Source organism: Callithrix jacchus, chromosome 2 (assembly GCF_049354715.1).
Source record: "Callithrix jacchus isolate 240 chromosome 2, calJac240_pri, whole genome shotgun sequence".
Classification (NCBI taxonomy): domain Eukaryota; kingdom Metazoa; phylum Chordata; class Mammalia; order Primates; family Cebidae; genus Callithrix; species Callithrix jacchus.
In genome coordinates, this window is record NC_133503.1 from 184,102,577 (window position 1) to 184,128,302 (window position 25,726).

The 25,726-nt window shown below is 36.1% G+C and overlaps 1 pseudogene; it reads right to left on the minus strand.

Moving 5' to 3' along the window:
• Positions 1–550: 550 nt before the first annotated feature.
• On the minus strand, positions 551–1,534 carry LOC100398544 (FUN14 domain containing 2 pseudogene; annotated as a pseudogene).
• Positions 1,535–25,726: the final 24,192 nt, after the last annotated feature.

Genomic DNA, 25,726 nt, shown 5'->3' on the forward strand with positions numbered 1-25,726 from the left:
GATCAGAGTGGTAGGAGAAACTACAGGGAAAGGAGCAGGTCTTTTGAATGGTCAGAAGGCTCTGCAAAGCTTCAGGGGAGAGGCTGGGCATGGTGGCCAATGCCTGTAATCCCAGAACTTTGGGAGGCCGAGATGGGTGGATCATGAAGTCAGGAGTTCAAGACCAGGCTGGCTAAGATGGTAAAACCCCATCTCTACTAAAAATTACAAAAACATTAGTTGAGTGTGGTGACAAGCACCTATAATCTCAGCTACTCAGGAGGCTAAGGCAGGAGAATTGCTTGAACCCAGGAAGTGGAGGTCGCAGTGAGCTGAGATTGTGCCACTGCACTCCAGGCTGGATGACAGAGTGAGACTCTGTCTCAAAAAAAAAAGACAGAAAAAGAAAAGTATATAAAAGCTTTGGGGGAGAATAGCTGAAGACAGCTGTTGTATAACCCTGAGGCCAAGAGCATGGAGTAAGTACAAGGGAGTGTAGGGGGATTTATCTTAAATAGACTTTTTTTTTCTTTCATGCTTAAAGGCAAATAAATGTATTCAGTTCCTTTCCATGCAACACACACAATAAGGTTATCTATGTGCTTATTTATTTTCCAAATCAACAGTTTGGGACAACCTTTTAGGATCCAGTCATTTTCCATGGTGAGCCAGCTTGCAATGTGTTCTGATTTAAGTGCCTTGCATGGGGGTAAAGGAATCTTCTTGCTGACCTACAGACTGACCAAGTAGGGGGTGTACTGGGAGGAGAGCTAAGGACTACTGTCTGTTCTGCTGTCATCAAGCTCATGGTGTCACAGTAACTTGCACCAACAGATGCTTATGGAAGCCACCAGGATTTGCCACAGAAGGGAGGAAGGCATGAGAGAAGAGGAGGGACTTGATGTCCTATGATGGAGTGCAGAGGCTGCTGGCTAGAAAAAACCAGGAACAATGAAAATGAGGTCATCTTCCTTAGGATGCCAGGCCAAGCAGAAAGCCTCCGAAAAATCCCCCAGTCATTAGAACATTCTTCTTCACAAATGACACCACCTCCTCAGCTTTGCTCCTGACCTCGGTAGGTATCTGATTGCTCTTACGGATCTTCAGGTGCTCTTTGACTTTCTTCATGTCCTTCTCCACTCGTTGCCAGTCAACTTTGATGTACCTAGTATGGTTTGCAAGCTGAAGGAGAAAAAATCCACCTCCCACAGCTGTTGCAGCCAACTTTCCAACCTTCTGGAATATGAAACCAGTGCACCATCCAGTGACACCTCCAATGAACAGCTGAGTTGCCACGCTATACTTTTCGGTTGAAGGTCCAGATTCCTGCCCGAATAGCTTATGCCACCATGGCTGCTTCTTAGCAAATTCTTCAAGGTCCAGTGACTCAAAATTTCCTTGACTGGAGGTAGCCACTTCAAGGAGCTCGTCTCGTGAGGACACACGCAGAGGATCTGCGCGATAGGCCGCGGAGTGGCAGGCAGTCGTCGCCACCGGTTGGCTTCCGGCACGTGGGGCAGATGTTTCCATTCCCACGGCGGTGGCGGAAGAGAGCGGCCAGGGGCGCGGCGGCAGCTTCCCGTCTCAGCTATGGGCTGCGTCACAGAGCTCAGCGAACTGCGTCACAAGCCTTGCAGCCACGCCCAACAAAATAGGCTTGCTGGCGGGGCGTGGTGACTCAAGCCTGTAATCCCAGCACTTTGGGAGGCCGAGGCGGGTGGATCACGAGGTCAACAGATCGAGACCATCCTGGTCAACATGGCGAAACCCCGTCTCTACTAAAAATACAAAAAATTAGCTGGGCACGGTGACGTGTGCCTGTAATCCCAGCTACTCAGGAGGCTGAGGCAGGAGAATTGCCTGAACCCAGGAGGCGGAGGTTGCGGTGAGCCGAGATTGCGCCATTGCACTCCAGCCTGGGTAACAAGAGCGAAACTCCATCTCAAAACAAAAAAACTTGCTTACTTATGTTGACCAGGAACTGACTTTTGATTATTCACGTGCCTGATGTTCCCTGAAAGAGGAACAGTAAATGTTAATTACCCATAGATTGTGTTCACTCCTGGCTTTCAGCATTGTTCCTGCACAAGTAAGCAGCTCCAGCTTCTAGAAGCTGCTGCACTTTGGCCAATAGACTAGATTCGGGCCATCTCCTAGCTGCTTTTACATTGCATACCTGTGTCTGAGTATTCCTTTCATCTGTCGCTCAGTCAGGGTCTGCAAGACATATCCGGCATTTCGTTGTGTAAGAAACTGCTAAACTGCCTTCCAGAGTAGTTCTATTATTTTGCACTCCTACCAGGATTGAATGATAGTTTCTGTTGCTCCATAACCTCACCAGCATTTGGCATTGTCAGTGTTCTGGATGTTGGCTTTTCTCATTGTTTATAGGGTTATAGGCACCTCGTTGTTTCAATTTGAATTTCCTTAATGTGGAGCATCTTTTCATGTGCCTAGGTGCCATTTGCATATCTTTTTGGGTGAGGTGTCTGTCCACGTCTTTGACCTATTTTTTAATCTGAATACAATGATTTTTAAAGAATCGTTTGAAGGCCGGGCGTGATGGCTCACGCCTGTAATCCCAGCACTTTGAGAGGCCGAGGTGGGTGGATCACGAGGTCAAGAGATCAAGACCATCCTGGTCAACATGGTGAAACCCCATCTCTACTTAAAATACAAAAAATTAGCTGGGCATGGTGGCCCGTGCCTGTAATCCCAGCTACTCAGGAGGCTGAGGCAGGAGAATTGGCTGAACCCAGGAAGACGAGGTTGTGGTGAGCCGAGATCCTTCCATTGCACTCCAGCCTGGGTAACAAGAGTGAAACTCCATCTCAAAAAAAAAAAAAAAAGAATTGTTCGATTTTGAAATCATTCAATTTACTGATTATGTGCTGTTTTGTTGCTGAGTTTTAAGAGTTCTTTTTCTATTTTGGATAAGAGTTCTTTATCAGATATGTCTTTATTTATTTATTTATTTTTGAGCTCAGAATAGCTACATTTTTGACAATTAAGAAATTCCGTTTGACCCAGCAATCCCATTACTGGGTATATATCCAAAGGATTATAAATTGTTCTACTATAAAGACATGCACACGAATGTTCATTGCAGCACAGTTTACAATAGCAAAGACCTGGAACCCACCCAAATGCCCATCAATGATAGACTGGAAAGGGAAAATGTGGCATATATATACCGTGGAATATTATGCAGCCATCAAAAATGATGAGTTCATGTCCTTTGTAGGGACATGGATGAACCTGGAAACCATCATTCTCAGCAAACTGACACAAGAACAGAAAATCAAACACTGCATGTTCTCACTCATAGGCTGGTGTTGAACAGTGAGAACACATAGACACAGGGAGGGAAGCATCACATACTGGGGTCTGTCAGGAGGAAATAGCAGAGGGACAGAGTGGGGTGGGAAGTTGGAGAGAGATAGCTTGGGGAGAAATGTCAGACATAGGTGATGGGGAGGAAGGCAGCAAATCACACTGCCATATGTGTACCTATGCAACAATCTTGCATGTTCTTTACATGTACCCCAAAACCGAAAATACAATAAAAATTAATTAATTAATTTAAAAAAGAATTGTATATATTTAAATTATTCAACTCAATTGTTATACATATACATAATGAAATATTCACTGCAATCATGCAAATCAACATCTCCATCACTGCTTTTGCAAGTGTTCTTTCTAACTTTGAGACTTCTCATTCTCTTGTCAGCTTCTTTCATGGAGTGGGAATTCTTAGTTTTAATGAAGTCCAGCTTATTAATTTAGATCATGCCTCTGCTGCTTTATCTAAAAGGTCTTCCCCTAACCTAGAGTCATCCACATTTCCACCCATGTTATTTTCTAAGAGTTTTATAGTTTTATTTAAGTCTGTGAAACAATTTAAGTTTCATAAACGGTAAAAGGTGTGTGTCACTCTTGCCTATAATCCCAGCACTTTGGGAGACTGAGGTGGGTGGATCACCTAAAGTCAGGAGTTTGAGACCAGCCTGACCAACATGGAGAATCCCCATCTCTTCTGAAAATACAAAATTAGCAAGGTGTGGTGGTGCATGCCTGGAATCCCAGCTACTTGAGAGGCTGAGGCAGAAGAATTGTTTGAACCCAGGAGGCGGAGGTTATGGTGAGCCGAGTTCACACCATTGCTCTCTAGCCTGGGCAAAAAGAGCAAAACTCCATCTCAAAATTTAAAAAAGTGTGTGTCTAAAATTTTTTTTTTTTTTGCATCTGAAGGTTCAGCTGTTTCATCACCATTTGCTGAAAGAAGCATCTTTTGTCCTGTGTATTGTGGTTGCTCCTTTCCAAGGATTAGTTGACCATAATTACATGGGTCTATTTCCAAATGCTCTATTCTGTTCTACTGATCTGTTTCTCTATTATTTCACTGATATTACACCATCAAGATAACTGTAGCTTTATAGTAAATCTTGAAATCAGGGATTATCAGTTCTTCAAATTCATGCTTCTTCTTCAATATTGTATTGTCAATTCTGGATCTGTTTCTTCTCTAATGAATTTTTGCCAATATCTACAAAATAAAGATGGAATTTTATTTGTGTTGTATAGAATCTATAGATCAATTTGTGAGGAAGCAATATCTTGTCAATATTGACTGTTCCTATTCATGAGGATGAAATATCTCTGCATTTTAAAGTCTTCTTTGATTTTTTTCATCAGGATTTTGTAGTTTTCTGATATTTTTTATCAGGATTTTGTAGTTTTTCTAGTATAGATTTTTTACACATTTTGTTAAATTCATGCCTAAGAATTTCATTTTGGGTGATTCTAAAATAAATGTATTGTGTTCTTAATTTCGTATTTGACTTGTTTAGTGAAAGAAATCTGTATATTCACCTATATCTTACAATCTAGCTTTAATCACTTATCAGTCCCTGGTGATTTTTTATTTTTGTCAATTCTTTCGGATTTTCTGCTTAGACAATTATGTCACCTGTGAACAAAGACAATTTATTTACTTCCTCCCAATCAAGATACGTTTGTTTCCTTTGCATCACTTATTAGCTATGACTCCATTACAATGTTGAAAAGAAGTGATGAGATATGGTATCTTTGCCTTGCTTCTAATATTAATAACAAAGCTTCTACTTTCTTCTAATTACGTGGTTTTTGTCAAAATGTTTTGTTTCCATTTTGCACTTGATGCCACACTCATTAAAACTTGGAATACAAATAATGACTCAGCCAGTTGCCTGCAGTCAGTTGCATTTGGCAAATATTAAGCAGTCGCCAAGCAAATTAAATTGGTTAAAATAAAATATACATTTGTGCTGCAAAAAATAATCTGTTTATTAAGTTTACATATGGTAGGCTCAATTTTTTCTGTGAGTTAGGAAAATAGAGTAATCTGCTAAAAGAAAAATAGTCGATTTTAGGAAGAGTTAGAAGGAGTAAAATAATTAGACATCAATGTAGGAGACACAGTTGATGTATAAAACTACACTTTTGTTTTCTAGAGGAACAGATTCACTCAGCTCACCACTTTTCCCCAGAAGGATTTAGAGATTAGAGAAACAGATATTGAATTCCATGAGAATACGACTCTTTTTTGGAAAAGACACAAACTGAAGAGGACCTGGTGCTGCTGCCCAGCATGACCCAGGTTACCTACACTGGGTTGGAAATGAAATTATGAAGGCGATGAGCAAAACAGTGACTTGCTATTCTTGAGTCCAGCAAAACACAAACTAATAGTACTCCATTAATTGGAAAGAAAGGAAAAGAGGGATATACCTGTCAGAAAACATACAATAAAAATTTACGCATAGAAGGTGAGTGGTGTTTGTATTAAAACTGTAAGTATAGTGCATTCCTCAGTTGGATGATTTATTCTAGCAAATTATCAAATATTTGGGGTAGTGAGAACCACTGAATTTGCTGCCAGTTTGTCAGATATGAGGATTTTTTGGGGGAACCTATTTAAATCATAGCATAAATTAATTCAACACTTTGTTAAATGCAATTTATATAAAATTATGTAAATAAAAACATATATACTTTTATAAATGCAAGCTTAATAGTATTGCTAACAAATCCACTGGAATTTGCCATACTACCAATGATATTTATTAAGCTTGAATTTATGATTGGATCTTTTTGGAAGCTCTCTCTTCTATTCCCTTGAATTCTTGATGTATTCTTGCACCAATATCACACTGCTTTTAATGCAATAAACTAAAAATGTCTGAATGTCTATTAGGATATATTCTACTTTGATCATGGAAACTTTCTTGGATATTCTTGCATTTTTGCTCTTCAAGTTTAGATTCAAGGTATCATGTTCTCTGAAAAAAATAATTTGAGATTTTCTTTTAAATTACATGTGTTCTGTAAAAATAAATTAAAGCTTTAAAATATTACATCAAAATTGTCAAGCTATGTCTCTATTTTTATATGTTAATTAGTATCTTTCAATAAGGATTAATACTATGTTCCACAAAATCTTGCACATTTTAATATCAATTGACATATTTTATATCTTATTTTAATCATAAATGGTACTATTAAATACATATTATGGTATTTCTGTTGGTTGCACATAAAGTTAGTATTTGCTTTTGCTCCTTTAAAACTTGTCCTTCTATATGATGCTTGAAGGAACAATAAATATTTAATTACTATCTGGAAGGCATATCTCACTGCAGGCCTCAATGGCAAGGTCTGCAAAAATTTCATCCAAGACCTTGTCATTCTCTTGAAAGTTCAAGACTCTCAAATTTTAAGCTGGTTGCTAAACGCAAAATGAAAACTATATCCAAATATTATCACATAACATTTTGTGTAAGAGAACAATAAAAGTAAGCAACAATATCAATTTGCCCTAAGGACATAAGATTTTCAATGCAGTTGCTTGCAAAGTATAAAATAGAAAAGAAAGACAAAATAAAGCCCTTGAACTTGTAACTTAGAAAACTATAGCCTTAACAAGTAAGACACAATAAAGGAAAGGGAACTGGTCATATAGGTGGGCATTGAAAATAAGAATGGAGGCCGGGCGTGGTGGCTCAAGCCTGTAATCCCAGCACTTTGGGAGGCCAAGATGGGTGGATCACGAGATCAAGAGATCGAGACCATCCTGGTCAGCATGGTGAAACCCCATATCTACTAAAAAAAAAAAAACAAAACAAAAAACTAGCTGGGCATGGTGGCGCACGCCTGTAGTCCCAGCTACTTGGGAGGCTGAGGCAGGAGGATTGCTTGAACCCAGCAGACGGAGGTTGCAGATTGCGCCATTGCACTCCAGCCTGGGTAACAAGAGCGAAACTCCATCTCAAAAAAAAGAAAATAAGAATGGAGATATTTTGGGTGCTGCTGTACACTGAACCATAAAACACCACTCAACCTCCTTTGTCCAGAGAAGCAGACTCTTCTTTTCTGTCTTATAAGGTTGTCCTGAAAATATCATAATGACATTATCTTATGGAAATATTTTTGTGAAAGTTTGCAGGTCTATTTATGCTCCACTATGCCACTTCTTCTCTCCCAATCTGTATGCAGACTCATAAGTCAGCAGACTGTACTAGTGAACTATAAAATCACATCTTGTAAATAAAACTTAAGTACCATAATGGTTGCAAGGGTTTGACCAATTAAAATCAGCTAAAACCCAGGGAATTTGAACAGGAATAGATTCTAAGAACACTTGCAAGAAAAGACGACACCATCTAATTTTACATGAGATCAACAACATTAATATTCATACATTCATCAATTTTAATTAAATCAATTGATTATAATTGATAAATGTATAACATTTGATAGATTTAATAATTAGCTCAAATAGATAAATTTAGTTATACCTCTGCTTTATGCTGATATATACTAAATGAAATTGAATTTCTCAAACGGTCTTGGTACAATGCAAATACAATACATTAATATAGAAGTATTGGAGTAGATTGATCCTGTATTAAGTCAAACATATAAATTGCCTTCGGTGGATCCAGAGGGTTCTCCCAAAAGAAAATGAAGAACATAAGAGGTTCATGGGTCACATATCTCAATATTGTTTTATAGTTTTTATGTCAATTTTGCCCAATAAATCAACTTATTTATTTTGGACTAATGTAAATGTAGATTGTAAAATTTATGTGAAATGCAAATGAGTCAAAAATAAAAAGGTCAATCTCAGGGAATAAACAGTTTTGCCATATCTATTATACTAAATATCAAGCATGTTATAAAGTTATAGCCATAAAAACAGTCTGCAATTGGTGCAATGATAGACAATAAACCAATGGAATAGAACAGAGAATGCAGAAAAACAATTCTCACACATATCATTTTTGCAACAGAGTTGCAAATAGTAACAGGGAAAAGCTGACTTTTGAAAATAATTAGTGAGTGTTCATATAGAAATATATATATGTATGTATGTATGTAGTCTTACCTCACAGTATAAACCAAAATGGACTAAAGATACATGTAATTCTGAATGCAAAATCTCAAACCATTAAATAAGCAAAAATAAATTTCTTTCTTTCCTTTTTTTTTTTAGACAGAATCTCACTCTTGCCCAGACTGGAATGCAGTGGTGTGATCTCTGCTCACTGCAATCTCTCCCTCTTGGGTCAAGCGATCTTTGCTCCTCAGTCTCCAGAGTAGCTGGGATTACAGGCAGGCACTACTACCCTTGGCTATTTTTTGTATTTTTAGTAGATATGGTGTTTCACCGAGTTGGTCAGGCTAGTCTCAAACTCCTGACCTCAGGTGATCCATCCACCTCGGCCTCCCAAAGTGTTGAGATTACAGGTGTCAGCTACAGGGTCCTTCCCCAAATAAGATTTCTTAAACAGGACACTGACAGAACAATATAAATTATTAACCCACCAAGGTAAAACTTTCCACTGAGTCATTAAGTAAGTAAAAGAATGTTGCCACAGGCAGCTGACTGTCACTGAGAAAAGCAAAACTAAAGAGGTGGGCCGTGATAGCCATGGCTCTTTATCTGTGACAACTTTTTGACTAAGGAACTGGGACCTGGAGATCAAGTAGACCAAAGCAGCCCAACAGAAATGACACCTTTTGGTTCTATTTTGTTATAATCATTGGTTTTGTATTTAATAATTTTTTGCCTGTTGGAGAATTACTCATTTGTTCTTTCACAACAGTATTCACAATTCTTAATCCCCCTGTGACAGTGGATTTTACTCTGGTCTATAAATTCCTTAAGGGCAAGAATGATACTAATGATACTAGGGATGTGGGCCCCTGAGGACTTTGTTTGAAATACCGTGACTACTGAAGGGTACCTATGGAAACTGATTTCATCCCATGGGAATGATCATATAGTCCTTTCCTGCAAATTCGTTTTCTTCCAATCCCATAAGCCCTCCATATTACAAAATAACTTGTGTAGGTCATTTAAATGATCCTTTTTGATGAGAGAGGAAAAAAAATTAAAATACATTGGGCACATTTTAATTGTTTTCATTGAGAAACATTAATGCATCTACTCTGGCTCAAAAAAATGTCGCTTAAACAAAAAGTGTAAGACAATTAAAATTTTTCAATCAGTCTTGGAACAGCAACAAGAAATCCCTGCAAACCCCAATTAAGAGTCTTTCTCTAAGCAGACAAACATTGATGGTTTCTCAATTGTTTTAAAAAACACATATACTAATACTTTAAACAGATAAATCTAGTTTTTAACTTTTTATTGTTTAACACTTTTAAAATATATGCGGTAAAATTTTTAATTTAATAAAAAAATCAATTGCCATTAATCCCAACGTGCTGAGATTGCAAGTGTAACCACCCGTAATTGTTGCCTGATTCCCAGAGAGTAACAAATGTTTTGAGTGTATTTATTCATGCTATAAATACTTATTTGAAACTGTATCATGTTATCCTTCATCATCATTTTATATTCCAAAAATGATCAAACAACCTTCCACTTCTGGGAGATGTAAATGTTCTCAAAAATCTGATTTATTTTTTATCCTGTATATGTCACTACAACTGAAATATTTGAAGTTGTGAAAAAAGTACTAATAGGTAAAACCTACACCTTCAGGACACATTTGATCTATTTTCCATTGGGTTGAAATAGTTGGCATCAATATATATTCTGGATTTGAAGAAATAAGATAAGCAATTCATCCTAGAAAGAATCCCAACTTAGTATTGCTGAGCAAACACCAAGAATTACCTAAGACTTGATTAATTTTTTAAAGTTCACCTTAAAAAGTAAAGTTGGTTTGAATACTTTCTCTGTGGCAATTCTGGTGATTTTCAACTCTCCTCATTATTTCCTTGCAAAGTCCAAGTCAGAAAATCAAAGAGTACACCACTGAAAATACCCTGGCCAGATAATTTTGAAAAAGACAATGAATGGAAAAAATTTAAGCCTCGTAGTCATGGAGAGGTTGCTGGTTTCTCTTTTAAGTTTTGTGGGTGTTTTACATAATAAATATACTAAGAATTTCTATATGGTGCTTGAACATCAATTGTTTAGTGATACATTAGCTCGTTTTTTCATTTTTTTTTTTGTTTTTGCACTTAATTCAGTTTAATATAATTAAATTTAAACTTTTATTTTTCATTCTTAATTAAATATCAGGCTATTAGGTACAGAAAGATAGAAAAGAAAATAGGGAATTATCCATGTTCAAAATAACTCACTCTCAAGAAGGGGTTTTGAGACAAAACATGGCAATGTGCAAGTTACTATCTGTATTTGGCTTCATTTTCCAGATGTTATGGACCAAATGTGCATCCCCTTCAGTTGATATGCTGAAGCCCTAACACCCAGTATCCCAGAATGCAATTGTATTTGCACAAATGGCCTTTAAGGTGGGAATTTAGTCAAAATGAGGCTAGTAGAGGAAACCATAAACCAATCTGCCTGTCTGAAAAAAAAAAGAAGAAGGAATTTGGCCCAGATGTAGTGGCTCACACTGGTAATTTCAATTCTTTGTGAGGTTGAGGTGAGAAGACTGCTTGTGACTAGGAGTTGAAGACTAACTGGACAATACAGTGAAACTGCAGCTCTACAAAAAGTGTTAAAAACTCGCTTGATGTAGTGACCTGTGCCTGTAGTCATAGCTACCCTGGAGGCTGAGGTGAGTGAATTGTTCAAGCCCAGGAATTTAAGGTTGCAGAGAGCTGTGATAGTGCCACTCCACTATAGCCTGGGTGACACAGTGAGACCCATTTTTGAAGAGGAAGAAGAAAAAAGAAGAAAGAAGAAAGAGAAGGAGAAATGAATACACGTAACAAACACCTGTTATATGTCCACACTGAAGGAAAACCCATGTGAGGAAGCAGCAGAAGGGTGGTTATTTATAAGCTCAGGAGAATGCCTTAAAAGAAACAAACCTGCTGACACCTTGATCTCGAACTTCTTAGCCCTCAGAACTCAGAAAACAAATCTCTCTTGTTTAAGTCACCCTGTCTGTGGTATTTTACTATGGCAGACCTACCAAATAAGATACCAAATTGCAACTTATTTATCTAATAAATAAATTTACTTAACATATATTTGAGAGCTTACTTTTCACTGAGGTCTCTACAGCGTAAGACCATGAACAAAAATGACACTGTCTCTGAATGATAAATGTTAGCATCTAACCAGAGTGGGAAAAAATACTGAATAAATGCAGCCTAGGGATGGTTGTCAGCTACTTTCAGAGGGCAAAGTGCAGCCAATTGACTCAGACTCCCTGTACATTCATAACAGAGGTTCTATGTCAACATGCTTGTGGTAATTAACATGGTTAAAATAGTGGTTTTATGAATGATAAAACCTTTAGATTCTGGGCCCAGAGTAAACATTATTAACTGTGTAAATCCCCTCTGATCTCCCCTGAGAGGACCATCCAGCACAAAGTTTACATGAGTAAACAGTTACAGTAGAGACAAAGGAATGTGGGGCAAACCAACTTAAACTGGGAAAGCCTCTTATCATCTCTGTCTCCTCCCTGATGTGGACCTGCCACCTTTGACCTGTCCCAATAAAACCTTTTAGCATTCCAAAAGGTTTGAGACTATAATATGTAACTTTCTCTAATATTTTCCATAATATTTTGCCTGCCACCCTAAGTGAATCTCAACAATAATCATAATATAATTTTAGTTTATTCTGTTCAATTTCTTTCATATACCATAATGCTTTAGAATATTTAGTTGGTTTTCTATTAGCCTTCTATAGTATATGTATACTCCAATTTGTTAATTTACTAGTCAATAGATAGTTGAAATGTTCCATATTTTAATATCAAGAATTATGCTGCTATGAACATTTATGTAGAACTCTTTGGGTGAGTATTTGCTATCTTTTCTCTTTGCAAGAGTAGCTCAGAGAACTCAAGAAAACTGTTTACTTATGTTAACCCTGTACTACAAAAGATACAGATGAAAGAGATCCATGGGGCAAGGTATAAGAGAAAGGAAGAAGAGCTTCCATGCCCTCTGTGGGTAGCTGTACCACTCTCCAGGCACCTACAATTATTTAGCTATCTAGAAGCTCTCAGCTAATTCATTTTGGGTTTCAATGGAGATATTCTGTGAATATGATTAATTGCATTATGAATCACTGGTGATCAATTCAACCTTCAGCCCCTCTCTGCTCCCAGGAGGTGGGGAGTGAGATTGAAAGTTTCAAACCTCTAATCACAGGGATGGTACTCCTGGCAACCAGCTCCTATCCTGGGGCCATGTAGGGACCCTCAGCCACCAGCCATCTCATTAGCACATAAAAGACACTATTCTCAGGCCTGGCATGGTGGCTCATGCCTATAATCCTAGCACTTTTGGAGGCCTAGGTAGGCAAATCAAATGAGGTCAGGAGTTCTAGACCCAGCCTGGCCAATATGGTGAAACCCATCACTACTAACAATAGAAAAATTAACCGGGCGTGGTGATGAGTGCCTGTAATCCCAGCTACTTCGGAGAATGAGGCAGGAGAATTGCTTAAACCCAGGAGGCGGATGTTTCAGTGAGCCAAGATTGTGCCATTGCACTCCAGCCTGGGCAGCAAGAGCGAAGCTCCATCTCAAAAGAGAAAGAAAAAGAAAGACACTAATCTCCACCAAAATGTTTTACTTCAGTCCTACCTTGTCTGTGAAAAACCTAAATGGCTCATAAAGACTGTTCATAATTGTGGCTAGAATAATTTCATACATTTCACCCTCCACATTGCTGGACATGATGAAAGTTATTTCGAAAGTTCCAAAGCCTGAAGGGATGATTATGCCCACATAGACTTACTTAATTCTTTCTATATTATTGACATTGAAAAAAAGAAAAAGAAAAAAATCATTTTTACATAGAGAGTATTGTGACATACATAACAATCCTCTGACTCATGGTATCTACATTCTCAAATGTATTCAATTAATATTCTATAACTAGATTTAAATTTGATTACTACCAAAATTAAATGGATTCATTATAGTGATGACCCGATGCATTTTTTCTTAGAGAGATGAGCCAAAAAAGAATTTAAAATGGGGCTTCTTGCAGTAGTGTCTCCTGCCTGTAATACCAGCAGTTTGGGAGCCCAAGTTAGGAAGATCAATTGAGGCCAGAAATTTGAGATCAACATGGCCAACATGGGGAAATCCTGTGTCTACTAAAATTATAAAAATTTGTTGGGCATGGTGGCCCCTGCCTGTAATTCCAGCTATTCTGGAAGCTGAGGCAGAGCACTTGAATCTGGGAGGCAGAGGTCATAGTGAGCTGAGATCATGCCACTGCACTCCAGCCTGAGCAATAGAGCAGGACTCTCTAAATAAACAAATAATAAATGAATAGTAGAATAATAGAATAGAATAGAATAGAATAGAATAGAATAGAATAGAATAGAATAGAATAGAATAGAATAGAATAATAGGAAAGGCACATATTACTTGCTGAGTATGGTTAACTAATGTGGCTGAAACAGAGGGCCCTGCCCAACAGTTAAATTTACCCAACTGCCTGCTTCTGTGTCAGATTCTGCTTTGTTCTCTTGATTAGATCAGAGAGAACTGTACATAAAAAATTACACGAATTCCTATTCAATACATTAGAATAATGCCCCAAAGAACTAATATTAGTGTGATATAGTAGCTAAAGATCAGTAATTACTTGCCTATAGAGCTCTGGAAAGCATAATTATGAAAAACAATTTTTGCATATTGAACAAAATGCATCTTGAAAGAAACCTCTGAACATGATCATTTAACAATTGTCTTTGTGCCACATTACTTGGAGGTGCTTATAATTTACTTGAATTTCACCGTTGCAACAGTACTCCGCACGTTTAATGACTCAGCCAATGCTGGCCTCAGTGCAGTAAGGTGTTCTTGTGACCATGAAAAGTAGAATTGATGTAGACCAGATGGAAAGGATTTTTCTGGAGACTCACTTTGGGTACAAGAGAGGGACACTAGAAGTATCTATTTCAAAGGAAACTGGACACACTCAGTTGAAAGAGGAAGAAAATCTGATCAAATTAAAGGACGTTGATCAGATGACCTGGAGGCTCACACAGATAAAAGGATGGAAGCAAATGGAAAACAGAAAAAAAAGCAGGGATTGTAATCCTAATTTCAGACAAGACAGACTTCAGACTAACAAAGACAAAAAGAGACAAATAAGGACGTTACAAAATGGTAAAGTGTTGAAATAATCAAGAAGATCTAACGATACTAAATATGTATGCACCCAACACAGGAACACCTGAATTCATAAAGCAAGTTCTTAGAGACTTACAAAGAACTTAGATACCCACACAATAATAGTGGGAGATTTCAACACTCCACTAACAGTATTAGACAGACAATCAAGGCAGAAAATTAGTTAAGATATTCAGGATCTGAACTTAACATTGGACCAAATGGATCTGACTGACCTCTATAAAACTTGCCACCACAAAATGACAGAATATACATTTTTCTGACTGCCACATGGCATATACTCTAAAATTGACCACATAGTTTGACATAAAACAATTCTCAGCTAATGCAAAATAATCAAAATCATACCAAACCCACTCCTGGAATATGGCATAATAAAAATGGAAGTCAAGACTATGAAAATTGCTTAAAACCATGCAATCACATGGACACTAAAATCGTGCTCCTGAGTGACATGTGGGTAAATAATAAAATTAAGGCAGAAATAAAAAAGTACTTTAAAATTAACAAGAACAAATATACAACATCCCAGAATTTCTGTGACACAGTTAGGCAGTGTGAAGAGGAAAATTCATACCAATAAATGCATACAACATAAAGTCAGAAAGATCTCAAGTTAACAACCTAGTATCATAACTGAAAGAATTAAAGAAGCAAGAACAAATAAACCCCTAAGCTAGCAGAAGTCAAGAAATAACCAAAATCAGAGCTGAACTTCAGGAAATTAAGACATGAAAAGCCACTTAAAATATCAACAAATTCAGGAATTGTTTTTTGGAAAAAATAATAAGATATGAAGGCCCCTCGTTGCACCAAAAAGAGAGAAGATCCAAGTAAACACAATCAGAAATGTTGAAGGGGATGTCACCACTGACCACAAAGAAATAAAATTAACCATCAGAGACGACTATGATCATTTCTATGCAGTTAAACTAGAAACCCTAGAAAAGATGGATAAATTCCTGGAAACATACTCTTCTAAACCTGAAGCAGCAAGAAACTAATTTCCTGAACAGACAAAAAATAAACTCCAAAACCGAACCAGTAATAAGTAGCCTACCCACCAAAAACAGTCCAGGACTTGATGGATTCACAGCCATTGATTTTTTTTTGCTACCCTCAATGCAAATGTTTGAATGAGAAACCACATAATTTATGGTTCTAAAGTTTTTTAACTGTAAAAACTAATAAAAATGGAAAAAAAACCTTTTTTTTTTGTATTTTGAAAAGTTAAAACTTCAACTTTTAATTCTAGTTAATACAAATGGCAAATATTTATTATACTATTATTTTGAATATAAGACAGACGATGACTTGAATTTGTAACATCTCTGAACTTTTTTGGGTGAAAGGATTTGGATAAATGAAATAAAGCAAATATTAATTAATTGGAGGAGGTAATTAAAATAGATATGTATGAGTGTGTTTGTGGATGGTCAAATATTTGAGTATCATTAAGACAATGAATGAAGCTATCTTTGATAAAATATGAGGGAGAAAGTTTCAGATAATAAATCTGTTTTAAGCCATCAGATACACACATATATTTACTGACCAACACTATGGAGGTACTGACTAATCAAAACATATTCACATAATCATCTAAATATGCAAGCTACAAAAGCTGGTTTAAGTAAACTTCTGTGTACTAATGCATTATGAGCTCCCTTATTAGAGTAATATCAAGTGGAATATAAGTAAAAAAATTATATTTATTGACATTTTATGTATAATTTATATATAAATAATTAATGTATACATAATACACTAATGCACATATACATTTGAATCATGCATAATTACCTAGACTGATTTTATCACATATAACACACATATATATAATAAATGTTATATATATATAAAATTCTGAATTTGTTTTATGTTTCTTAATTTGTATTTTACAAATTCTCACTGACTTCCTAAAGACTTTAAAGTAAGAAATATGAAAATATATATAAACTTTTACTTGAACTATTGGGACCAGTTTTTTGTTTTCATACCACTACCCTTTTAATAGGGAAATACAACGAAGATTCCTGGAGATTCCTTTTAACATGGCAGGAATAAAAGAATTAAATCTTGTAGTTTTCTATTGCAAGAGAAGTGGTGATTGAATAAATATTAGAACTGATGTAATCTATCTTTAATTTATGACATAAGCATAAAAGTAATTTCTTTGGGGATGTATGTATGTATACATGTATGTGAAGTGTAGCTTTCAGTAAGTGCATTCCCGTGATTTTTTTTTTCAGATATAATGTTTCATGCTTCATGCACTTAGGATTAAAATAGAAAAAAAAATAAAACTAAAATCACTGAGCTGTTAATAATGCAAAGTGGGGTGTTTTTAAGACTGCATTTCCAATGCTTTCAATTTAAAATGAAAATAGTATCTCAGAAGCCTTTATTTATGAACTGGAATAGATGAATGCAATTAAAATAAATTGGCTGGCATGGGTTAATTAATTTTTTTCTTACATTTCTGGTTGAAACTTTTCCTCAAGCACAGGTTATAATTTAAGTCAATATGATTCTTGATAAAAATATTTATATGAGAACCAAATTTTGACTAGCCATTATTTACTCCTGTCATTTGTAGACCATTAGATAACTTTTCAAAAATTATTAATATAGTTCTCCATTACACTTTTCAAAACCTTAATTAAATTATCTTTTCTGTTTGGTAGACATTGAGTCATGAATATGGAATGACTTCACCTAACTTCACTTGAAATTCACTTAATTTTCAACTCTATGGGCTATGAGGTGAGTAGGAAATAATTTTATACAAAACTGCTGTGCAAAGTATAATTCTGTACTTAGAGAAGCTCCCTAAATTATGTCCTAAATAGAGTTGTGATTTATTTTGTAGTTTTATATAGAAGAGTGATCACTTCTGAAATTTCTTTTTTTTATATCCCTGTTGTTGTGTATTAATTTGACAATTATCTGTGTGATCACAAATTGGTCAAGTTCTTTTATAAGATACACACACACATACACACACACACATATATATATATATATATGATATATGATATGTATAATATACCAATTAATACAGCTATCAACATAGTATTATAGCCAAATTCATAGAAACTCAAATCATGTTCCAATTAATACAGCTACTAAAATAGCACTAGTATATCCAGATGCATATAAACCCTCAAAAATATTGTTAAAATGGAAACCCAATGAGTTTATATGCATCTGGATGTCCACTGCTTTGTTAATAGCTGTATTAATTGGTACATAATATTCTTACATACAATGTAGCTTTGCAATACTACTATTAGAAATTTACCCTGTAGTTATACCTGTATATATATGCCAAAATATACATGTATCTTATGTATAACATAAAAATAAATAAGTTTAATTGTATTTAAAATAGTAAAATTTGTATATTCTCAGCAATAGGAAAATGTTTGATTACATTATTTAATATCCATATTATAGATGATTTAAGTAAGCTACAAATACAGATATTAACCAATACATGTATAATCTCTTCTTTATTGAGTAAAGACAATTTTCCAAAACTCTTTTCTAGTCAGATTTCAATAATGAAATGAAAAGAAAGTATTTGGTGAGAGGAAGACACACTACATGCAGAAAATGCTGAAGTGGATAATGCTGGCTAAGGGTTATTTATAGTGAATAATAATCTTTGGGTTAATGACAGATTCCTAGAGAATGTCAACTATGACAAATAATCTCACCAGGCATGAAATGGAGATGTGTCATTACTCAATCGCTTGTTCTGTTGGTAGATATCCACAATGAAGCAGTTGGAAACCAAATTTATTATTCCAACACAAGAATGCATGTCTGTTTGGGGAATAACCAAGCTGGAAAACATTTCTTGATGTCCCGGACTTGTCTCAGTTTTGCCTGAGTGTCTTCATTGCCTGAGTCATCAGTAAATGTAATAATCTCAAGTTTAATTAACACCTAGAAATGTGTTATTTGACAATCTGATTTTTTGTTTGTTGGTTGGTTGTACATCATTGTATTAGTCTGGTTTCTCCAGAGAAACAAACAAAACCAGTTTACACACACACACACACACACACACACACACACACACTCTCATCAGAGAGGGACAGAGAGAGAATGAGAGCAATTTACCACAAAAAATGGCTGCTCCGGCCAGGTGCAGTGGCTCATGTTCGTACTTTCAGCCCTTTATGAGGCTGAGGCGGGTGGATCACTTGAAGTCAGGAGTTTGGAGACAAGCCTGCCCAACACAGTGAAACAAGTCACTACTGAAAACACAAAATTAAGCCAAGTGTGGTGGCTGCAGCTGTAGTCCCACCCACCTGAAGGGCTGAGCCAGGAGAATTGCTCGAGTGAGAGAGGTGGCCTGGGCAACAGAGTGAGATGGTCTCAAAAATTAAAAAAATTTAAAAATTTTAAAACAAACAAACAAATAAATAAATAAATAAAGGAAATAAAAAAATAAAATAAATTTGCTTATACAATTATGGAAGCTGAGAAACCCAAGATCTACTCTTAAGCTGGAGACCCAAACCTATGGAATAGTTTCTATCTGACTCTGAAGGCCTGAGAGCCAGGAGAGCTGATAGTGTAAGCTCTGGGCTTAGTCTACATTCAAAGGCAGGAGAAAATGCATGTTGTACCTTGAAGACCATCAGACAGAAAGAAATAATTCTTTCTCAGGCAGCCTTTTATTTTATTCAGTCCTTCCATGGACCTTCCATGATTGAATGAGACACATTCAAACTGGGGAATGCAATGACTTAACTCAGTCTACCATTCAAATGATAGTCTCATCCAGAAATACCCTCATAGCCAGGAAAATGTTTAACCAAATATCTGGTCATGCTGTGGCTCAGTCAAGCTGAGAAGTAAAAATAACTGTCACAGTGACTGTTGCACAAAATTGTAGAATATTTATTTAAATGGTTGTGATTTTAAGAATGTTTTGCATTGCATTTTCTAAAAACATACGAATATATAACCAGAAAAATAAAGAGAATAGTTTTCATTTTAACTGGGAAGTACAGAAAGAGAAAGCAGCAGCTACTATCTTAAGCATGAAAGTAAAAAACTTGATGTTATGTAAGCAATGAAATCCCTTAACAAATGAGAACAATTCCATATCAAAACTGCAAATCTTTGAGTAATTTTTGAAAAACTGAGAAGTTAGGCATATGTTCTGCTAAGCATATTTCCTGAAATAATAAAGTCAGTATTTATTAAGATGTGCAGTTATTGATGACAGTATTAAAAAGACAGGGCAAATTAAGGTGTATGGCAGGATTTGTGCCACTGGTGCTTTCAAAATAGAAGACAAATACAACATTTTCACCGAGTTCTACCAGCTATGCTTAAAAGATTAGTGCTCTGGCGATGCTCTCAGCATAGCACACACTCCAAGGTGCGTCACTTCTCTCCTGCTGAAAGTAATGCTGCTTTTCGTACATACTTGAAATGTTACATACGTGACATCTTATTTTTGAAAAAAAGAATAGCAAACGATAGACCTCCTGCTGTTATTTTGTGTCCAAATTAATAGCTTGCTTAAGAAATCCACATCAAAAAGTCTATTTTTTTTTTTTTTGAGGTGGAGTCCCGCTCTGTTGCCCAGGCTGGAGTGCAGTGGTGTGATATTGGCTCACTGCAACTTCTGCCTCCTGGGTTCAAACGATTCTCTTGCCTCAGCCTCCCAAGTAGCTGGGATTATAGGCACCTACCACTACATCCAGCTGATTTTTGATTTTTGTATTTTTAGTAGAGACAGTGTTTCACCACGTTGGCCAGGCTGATCTCATACTCCTGACCTCAGGTGATCTGCCCGCCTCAGCCTCCTAAAGTGTTGGGATTACAGGCGTGAGCCACCGTGCCTGGCCAAAAAAAATCTAATTTTAATAGCAAATTCTAATCTTTGTCCAGAATCCAGTATCTCGTGAAAATTACCAGTATATACTGATAAAGGAAAAGTTATTTTTGGAATACCTTCTACTACCTTATCAAAATCTCATGCAGGGGTGGATGCAGGGCACTGTCAATAATTTTCATCAGGACTGAGTTCTTCATTGCCCCAGCTACTGGGAGTGTTGCCTACTGACAGCTCATGCCGGTATCACTTTCCAGGAATCGGTTTTAGCTGGAATATATGTGAAGAAAACAGCATGCTCCTTCCCTCAGAGATAGCCTGTGTCCAATGGCTGGTCATGGTTGAAATAAAAGCCATGGTCCCTTTTCCTCAACTTGGAACATCTCCAAGAAATCAATTGAGCCTTGGATTCTCAGTAGGATTGGCTGAGATCTCTGTGGCAATTTCACTGTAGCCTAACTTCTTCCTTTACCCAATTCCAACTCCCTTTCCCAAAAGCCACATGCAGTCTTACTACCTGGTTTCCAGCTCCTCAGGAAACTTGAGCTACCATAACATTTATTTTAATTTCAAAGGGAAAAACATCTGCATAGAGAAATCCTGGAGGAAGGCCACTTATCTGTTGGTTAACGGTAGCATTTCACATGGTGAATTTTCTGTTTACTACCTTCTGGTCCTTAATACTGAGGATTTAGAAATCTGATTTCTATGTGCACAGAGGAGTGATTTCTCTAAGAGATTATTCTCTATTTCTCCCAGAAGGAGATTCTTTTCAGATCTTGGGGACCAGGGTCTTTGAGTTAATTTTTTTGGCAGAAGGTTTACTGATTCTTCATTTGTTTGTCAGTGACCTCAGTCATATAACCTGTGGGAAGGGCTTCTTTAAGAAAATAATTAAATAATCTTAAGAGGATTTATAAAATGCAGAAACACATCAAAAACTAATCCAAAAAATAATATATGTAAGGAAAGTGCACGTAATTTTGTTAGAGAAATGAAAGAGAACCTGAAGTAGTACTAAAAATGTATGTATCTTGGAAAAAAACCTATGCCCTTATGTGCTTACAATGGATATGCATGTCTTTAAATCAAAATGTCCTTCCACTAATGAGAAATGGTAAGGAGTCTTTTACACTGTTTACATGTGTGGTAGTCTTCTTTTCTTTGATATTAGACCAATGGGACTAGCTAAAACATAGGTAATACTATTTATCTCAATGAAGAATAGTGAGACTAAAATGAGGAAATGCATGCAAGGCAAGGAAAATGCACTAAAAATATTAGCTCCTGATGCCTCTGCTGCTGTTATAGACATCATGATTATAATTATTATATATATAGCACAGTACAGCATTATTATTGTAAAGCTGATGCATTTTGTATTTTTGAAAAACAGATTTCAAGAAAAATGGATTTTGGAGTGAATCATAATAAATTCAAGTGTCTGGTTTTAACTGTCTATTTCAAGCATGACATTGTGCAGTATGAAAGATCACCAAGATTCCCTTTAGAAAATTAGTTCTTGAAATTCAACAATTTGGGCTGCAAAGTTCTAGTTATTTTTGAGGGGGGAAGGAGCCTAGAACTTTCCCAATTAGATGTAGCTAGGTATTAATTTTTGGTTTCTAACATTTTAAATAAAACAACTACACAATATTTGATGATCTCCCGAACTTTCCAAATACATATGAGACTTACCTATGTGTTTCAACCTTTTTCCATGTTTTCTGACTTAGCAGTACATACTCTAGGAACTTCAGTGCATTCACTTATGTTACAGTTATGTCTTATTGATTTGGAAGTCATTCTGTTCATTTAATTTGACTGTGCAGCATAACATCTATTTACACATCCAGACACACTGTCCAAATATTTCTACCTTACTTTCTACCCCAGATACTGACATGTAGGAACGATATTACCATTTTCTGTGCTCTGTAGTCTCTGGTTGACCCATTCTGGCTTGTTCTAAACAACACTCATTATTCTTAATTCTGGTAACAGTTTCTTCCTTTCATCTTTTTGGAGCTACTTATATGTTGGTAGTACCACATATGTTACAAGCTATACATGTCTTTACATGTGGTGCTCTCAGACACAACTAACATTTTTGAAAATAAACAATTAAAAAACTAATAGCTCCAAACATGTTTAAAGCACAAAACCTAGACATATCTTATTCAAACTGCTTAAAATCACAGTTGGAAAAAAAATCTGAAAGGCTGCCAGATATAAAAGATGCATTACTAAAAGAGAAACGTAAGAAAAATTTTAGTAGATAACTCATAGAAAAATAGAAAAGCCAGAAGACAATTGAATGTCATCTGTAAAATGCTGAAAGAACATAATAAGTAATATTGGAATTGTATACCCCCCCAAAATTTTCAAAATTGAAGTTAAGATAAAGACTTCTTAACATAAAACATATCTGATATAATTTATTATAGCGCAAGTTATCTGTAAATAAAAGGTACAGAAGTTTGATACACAATAGCAGACAGACATATGGATCCACTCAAAAAAAATATGGCGAGTTCCAGAAATGATAACTAAGGTAAAAATCAAATACATATAATTTAAATTTTTAATTGCTCCAAAAAATAGTAACCATCAAATTAAAAAAAATAATAGCAATGCATGGTGGTTTTAGAGAATATGTAAAAGTAAAAGATATGCTGATGCTAGCAAAGGTTAATGCAGAATTTAGAAGTATATTGACCAAATATTTTTACAAAGTATGAGAAGTAGTATATTATTTATACTTTGATCTTAACTAATTAAACTGGTACAACTCACACCATAAGGCAATTATTAAAAAATATATCAACTTGAGGAGGTTTTGGGCTGAGAGGATTGGGGCTTCTAAATATGCAATCATATCATCTGCAAATAGGGACAATTTGATTTCTTCTTTTCTATCAAATGCCCTTTATTTCTTTTTCTTGCCTAATTTGTCTAGCTAGAACTTCCAATACTATATTGAATAGGAGTGGTGAGAGAAGGCTTTCTTGTCTAGTGCCAGTTTTTAAAGGGAATCCTTCTAGGTTTTGCTGCTTCAGTATGATATTGGCTGTGGGTTTGTCATAAATAGCTTTTATTATTTTCAGACACATTTCCTTCATAGCTCGTTTATTGAGAGATTTTAGCATAAAAGGCTGTTGAATTTTGTCGAAGGCCTTCTCTGCATCTATGGAGCTAACCGTGTTTTTTTTTTCTTTGGTTCTGTTTTATGTGATGGATTACATTTACAGATTTGCCTATGTTGAACCAGCCTTGCATCCTAGGGATGAAGCCTACTTGATTGTGGTGGTGAGCTTTTTGATGTGCTGTTGGATTCAGTTTGCCTGTATTTTACTGAAGATTTTTGCATCAATGTTTCTCATGGATATTGGCCTGAAATTTTCTTTTTTAGTTGTGTTTCTGCCGGGTTTTGTATGAGGATGATGTTGGTCTCATAGAGAGTTAGGGAAGATTCCCTCTTTTGGTATTGTTTGGAATAGTTTCAACAGGAATGGTACCAGCTCCTCTTTGTATGTCTGGTAGAATTCAGCTATGAACCCATCTGGACTTGAGCATTTTTTGGTTGGTAGATTATTAATTGCTACCTGGATTTCAGACCTTGTTATTGGTGTATTCAAGGCTTCAACTTCTTCCTGGCTTAGTCTTGGGAGTATGAAAGTGTACAGGAATTTATTCATTTCTTCCAGATTTACTGGCTTATGTGCATAAAGCTGTTTGTAGTAATCTCTGATGGTAGTTTGTATTTCTGAGGAATTGAAGGTGATCTCCCCTTTATCATTTTTTATTGTCTCTATCTGATTCTTCTCTCCCTTTTTTTTTATTAGTCTAGCTAGTGGTTGGTCTATTTTCTTGATTTTTTTCAAAAAACCAGCTCCTGGATATGTTGATTTTTTGAGAGCTTTTTGTGTCTCTATCTCCTTCAGTTCTGCTCTGATCTTAGTTATTTCTTGTCTTCTGCTTGCTTTTGAGTTTTGTTGATCTTGCTCCTCTAGCTCTTTCAATTTTGACCATAGGGTGTTGAGTTTAGATCTCTCCTTCTTTCTCATTGGGCATTTGTTGCAATAAATTTCCCTCTAGACACTGCTTTAAATGTGTTCCATAGATTCTGGTACTTTGCATCTTTGTTCTCATTGGTTTTGAAGAACATTTTTATCTCTGTTTTCATTTCATTGTTTATCCATTCATCATTCAGGAGCAAGTTGTTCAGTTTCCATGTGATTGTGTGGTTTTGAGTGCTTTTCTTAATCCTTAGTTCTAATTTGATTGTGCTGTGGTCTGAGAGATTGTTTGTTATGATTTCCGTACTTTTACATTTGCGGCGGAGTGACTGACTTCCAATTATGTGGTCAATATTAGAGTAAGTGCGATGTGGTGCAGAGAAGAATGTGTATCAGGATACAAAATCAATGTGCAGAAATCATAAGTATTCCTATACACCAACAACAGAGAAATAGTCAAACCATGAGCAAATTCCCATTTACAATTGCTAAAAAAGAGAATAAAATACCTAGGAATACAGCTAACAAAGGATGTAAAAGATCTTTTCAAGGAGAATGACAAACCACTAATCAAGGAAATAAGAAAGGAGACAAACAGATGGAAAAACATTCCATGCTCATGGTTAGGAAGAATCAATATTGTGAAAATGGTCATACTGCCCAAAATAATTTAAAGATTCAATGCAATCCCCATCAAGCTACTATTGACCTTCTTCTCACAATTTGTAAAAAACTACTTTAGACTTCATATGGAACCAAAAGAGAGTCCACATAGCTAAGAAAATCCGAAGCAAAAAGAACAGCGATGAAGGCATCATGCTACCTGACTTCAAACTATACTACAAGGCTACAGTAATCAAAACAGCATGGTACTGGTACCAAAACAGAAATATAGACCAATGGAACAGAACAGAGGCCTCGGAAACAATGTCACACATCTACAGCCATCTGATCTTTGACAAACCTGACAAGAACAAGCAATGGGGAAAGAATTCCCTGTTTAAAAATTGGTGTTGGGAAAACTGGCTAGCCATATGCAGGAGCTGAAACTGGACCCCCTCCTTACACTTTTTACAAAAATTAACTCCAGAAGGATTAAAGATTTAAACATAAGAAGTAACACCATAAAAACCCTGGAAGAAAACCTAGGAAACACCATTCAGGACACAGGCACAGGCAAGAACTTCTTGACTAAAACACCAAAA